The following is a 5,073-nucleotide window of genomic DNA, read 5'->3' as shown; positions in this document are numbered from 1 at the left end:
CTGCCAACGCAGCCTGGCTGAACACCACTACCCCAAGCTCACTGCAGAGGAACACTCAGGCCTCAGATCTAGATAGTAAAGAGACAATAAGAGAGAGAAGAGCTTGGAATACTTACTCTATTTGTTTTAGACCAAAAGCTATTTAGCTGTAAGCTTACAAAATGTGTTTTTTACAACTTTTTTTTTTGATAATAACTCCCGAAATTTCCAAAACATCAACAATCAGATCTTGTGAGCTAGCTCTGACCTCCCGCTCCAGCACAGTAACCCATCTTGCCACTGAAATCTGTCCCATAACACAATTGCCAAACAGTTTGTTAATCTTCTGAGACTCCCCTTCTTAGAGGATTCTTCGATGGGCCAAAGGCAACACACCAGGGAGGTTTCCTCTGACACTTCTAGCAAACCTTCTTGCCTGCTTTACCCATTCCTCCATCTCCCATCTTCTTGGTGATTTTTGCATGTCACACATGCCTGCTTTACTGGTGTCTGTTCCAGTCTCTTCCCTAAGTGACCTCACTCACCACTAACACAGAACCCTCCAAAGAGGCCCGGAATGGGAACTATATTGGTCTATTTTTAACAACTGCCATGAAATACTTCAGTGACTACTTTATAAAGGAAAGAGATTTATTTTGTGCAGAGTTTTGAAGGCAGGCTGCCTGAGCATAAACAGATAAATGTACACACGTGAGAGTAACTTCGATGGGGAAAGCTGTGTAAGACTCAGGGGAGCCTTAGCTCTCTGGGGATCCCTTGAGTGAACCACGTGGAGCTGGGATCGATGCAAAAAGCAAGAGGGATTTATTGTTCCAGTGCACTGGGGTTGTCCCAGACCTGAAGGAGAGGGGGCGACCCCCAGCACCCCGTTCAGCGAGTTTTTATATGGTTTCCAGGGGCAGAATAGAGCATTAGCAACTAGGCACAATATGATTGGTGGAACAATGCACCCTTTAAACTGATTGGTCTTTAGGGAATAAGGTGACAATTTCCCTTGTCTGAAGGTGGGCAATGGTCTGTCCTGCAGAATGTGTTCTTACCAGCAGGTCTGTTCCCACCCTGTGGTCTGAGGAGGAATGCTAATTAGCCTCTCCCTTCCTGAGAGGCAAATGTTCTATGACCTTCCCAAAGTCCCTGAGCTGACCTTTTCAGCTGCAGTGTGGTGGGTTTCAGGCCTAGCAGAGAAGCTGCTGGAAAGCAAAGTGGGGAAAGACTGGACCAGCCAGGGAAACGGTTTCAGCTCCAATCAGAAAATGAGGCAAATTCACCAAGTTGTTGGAAAAATGATAACGTCCTTTCAGTGACTGAACACGAAACCAAGAAGAAACACGGGGTGTTGACTTCCGTGTCTCGCTCACGTATTTCACACGGGGGATATATTTCCTTCCATCCTCTGTCCCGTGAGAGTGGGAGATCAATTCAGATGCTCCATGCAATCCTCGACACCACCTCATGCCTTAAGAAATCATCTCTTCTCAGTACCCCAGGCCTTTGCTTCCAGCGCTGTAGTGAGCACCTGAGGTGTACTAGAATTCTTTCATAGGATAGGCCAGGGGACAAACAGCGTATCCCTACCCTCATGGGGTTGGTATCCTGGCGGGAATAAATGGAATATGAAACTTAGAGAAGATTTTAAGCAATAGCACATACTGGAATCAAAAGGTAAAAGGAAACAGCAGGGCTGGGTGGAGGCAGCGCACGCCTCTAATCCCCACAGAATGTGAGGCCAGCTTGGTCTATAGAGGGAGTTGCAGAAGAGCAGGGGCTACACAGACAAACTTGTCTCAAAAAAAAAAGAAAGAAAGAAAGAAAGAAAGAAAGAAAGAAAGAAAGAAAGAAAGAAAGAGCAAGCAAGCAGTGGGGAGTGAGGTGGAAAGGCCCACATTATCTTGGCTTGGCCTTCTATAAGGCTCTGCCTAACAAAACCCCACAGGCAAGATGAGAAAGCAATGACAAGGGTGTCCCCACTGGCCTGGAGAGCCTGGAAGCCTGAGGTTAAGAGGTCAGTAGAGCATAGTCATCCAGTGGCTACGGAGGAACTGGGTTTACCTGAAAGGGGGGCTGGACATGAAAAAGAGATGGGGGTGGTGGGGCAAGAGAAGAATGAAGCCAAGCCAAGGTTCTGATCAAGGCTTCAAGTTTAATATTCAGCACTGGGTTTATCTAGGGCAAGCCCACAGACCCATCCTTTGTTTCAGCTGGGTTATGTTGCAAAGCAAGGTCAGCGGGCAGTCCATACTTCTCAGTTCCTGTGTGAACTGTCACATGCAACCAAGGCAGGCGACTCCACCAAGGGCCATAAGGTCCACTGTGGCAAGCGCTCAAGGGCTGTTCAGCCTGCTCAAGGCTGGGAAGGGCACAGTAGGGTTGGGTTTTTCCTGTGTCACCTTCCTCTGTGGATTAATTTGCAGGTGTCTCTTCAGTCTGTTGCCTTTCCTTCTAAGAGCTCCAGTCCTAGTTTATCAGGGACCCACTCCTGTGACATTATATCCCTTATTTTCTAGTTGTAGTCTGAAGTTGTAGGGACAAGGACTTCAATATATAGATTTGATGGAGAAACTGCCTGGGCCACAAAAGCAGGGAACCCCTTCCCCTCCTCAGGGGGGACAATTCTGCACACACCATGATAAGTCAAAGCTCTCCATTAGTCATGACCGTACATTCAAGGATCGGGTCTCACGCCTTTGTCCCGTGTTTCCTAGATTATCTGAAATACATATCTACAAAATAAATAAATAAGCTTTTTGTAGAGAAACTGTGTTTCAGATCCCAAAGCATTCCCTGCTCCCTTGGTAGGAAGCTCCCAGGCCATCAACAAGGACGCTGGCTAGGGAACCATTCAGAGCAAGCCACCTGAGTGGTTCATGCTTTCTGCATCCATTTTTCCAGTGAGCTTCGAACTACATCGAGCCATCTGATGAGAACACTGAAAATTGCATCTGACTTCCCAATTTTGCAAGTTTGAAGATTATTTCTGGTTTGGAAGCCATTCAAGCCCAAGATGATCAATACCAGCGTCTGTAACCAGAGTCAATTTATTGTCCATCTGTGTAGTTCATGACTATACGATGGGAGCTCCTGAGAAAAAGAGGTAGCGGGTTGAACCCTGCAGTTAGAGATGCAGTAAGCAGGTGGGCTCCCTTCAGGGAAATTTGTAGGGCAACTGCAAAGGGAGAGGCGTAGATGAGAGACAGAAAACGCCTTCCTCACGTGCTCAGAGAAAAGACACAGCAGATGCAGGAAAGGCCTGCGCGGGATGTGCAGCCTCCTTCAAAGCAGGTAGCCACTTCTGTGGTTCACGGCACGAAAGCCTTATCTGGGGTTCCTTGGGCTCCTTAATTAGTGTCACTTTCTCTGTGAGTGGGAAAACAACACCCATTCTTTCATTGTGAGTACCCAGTACATTGTTAGAAAATATGATCTCTGTTCTTCATTTCAGTATTTTATCTTACATACATTAATTTTCAATGAATTCTAATATATGTGTCTGCATACACACACACACACACAATTTAGACACACTTGCAGGTTTTTTTTAAAAGGACAAACAAAATCACTTAAATTACAACAAGATTGTATGATTTAAAGCTGGGATAAATTTTTGCATATGACTGCTACCAGATCTTTCTCATTGAGATTTGCTGAAACAGAACCAAATCCTGTGGGTTAGCCCTTTATGATCCAGTTCAAATAACGGTGCTAACAGAAGCCCAGGTTGGTGTCTTTGTAGATGGAGAAGACTCTTTGCTGTGTTCAGACAGTTTGGTATAACACGTGGCAGAGAATGATTTTCTGTGAAATGAGTGGTAGTGAGGGTCTGCAGGTTCTGGCTCTCAGTCTCGGGCAAGTCAGTCCAGAATGTCTCTGGGTATCTCCGTGATGGGTGGTGGGGGTGGGGCAGAGAATCAAGAACGTGGTGGTCGTTAGAAGAGACACAACAGTAGAATTCACAACAGTGAGACCAGTGCTACAACAGACCTGTCAATCACGGCACTAATGAACAGAAATCGTATTTCTAATAATGTAATCTGCGCTCACAATGAAGGAATAGGTGTCATTTCCCCACTCTAACAAATAGTGAGACTCTGTGATGTCCTCAGGCGGTAGTCTGGTGGCAGAATGTGAGTTGTCATCTAGAGCACAGTGCAGCCTACCAGGGGCCTGCTTTTTACGAACTGTATGCCCTTGCCCAAGGGCATACATTCAACTTCTTGGGGCTTGGGCCCCAGGAGGACTGAGTTCCAGGCTCGGGCCCCAGGAGGACTGAGTCCCAGGCTCGGCCTCCACATTAGTTACTTTTCTCATTGCTGTAATAAAACATATGACTAGGTCGACATAAATAAAGACGTTTACTCTGGCTTCCAGTTTGAGGGTGCAGTCCATCACTGCAGGGCAATCATGATGGCGGGACTGTGAGGTGGCTGCCTGTATTGCCTACAGCAGGAGGGTGGGGAGGTTGGAGAGGGTAGGGGATGGGGGACCAGGGGATGAGGGGTGTTGGAGCTCAACTCACATTCTCCTCTTTATTCAGCCCAAGACTAGCCACGGAGCTGTGATACCTACCATGGCTGTGGGTCGCCTTGACAACCAGCATAAGCCATCGGAGAGGATGAAGGACCAGCCGCTGAGCAGGAGCAAAAGCCCATGCTTGGTAAAGACAGAAGCAAACCCTTTAGTACAATGAGACTGAGAGATGCTTTGATTGCACTGGGAAGACCCCGTGAAAGGGAGGAGCCAACAGGCTGACTGTAACAGAGGGTAGAACAGGCTGAGGGGAGGAGCCAACAGACTAACTGTAACAGAGGGTAGAACAGGCTGAGGGTGAGGAGCCAACAGACTGACTGTAACAGAGGGTAGAACAGGCTGAGGGGAGGAGCCAACAGACTAACTGTAACAGAGGGTAGAACAGGCTGAGGGGAGGAGCCAACAGACTGACTGTAACAGAGGGTAGAACAGGCTGAGGGGAGGAGCCAACAGACTGACTGTAACAGAGGATAGAACAGGCTGAGGGGGAGGAGCCAACAGACTGACTGTAACAGAGGGTAGAACAGGCTGAGGGGGAGGAGCCAACAG

This window comes from Mus caroli, chromosome 16, assembly GCF_900094665.2.
Source record: "Mus caroli chromosome 16, CAROLI_EIJ_v1.1, whole genome shotgun sequence".
NCBI lineage: Eukaryota > Metazoa > Chordata > Mammalia > Rodentia > Muridae > Mus > Mus caroli.
Note: the sequence above shows the minus strand (reverse complement) of the source record.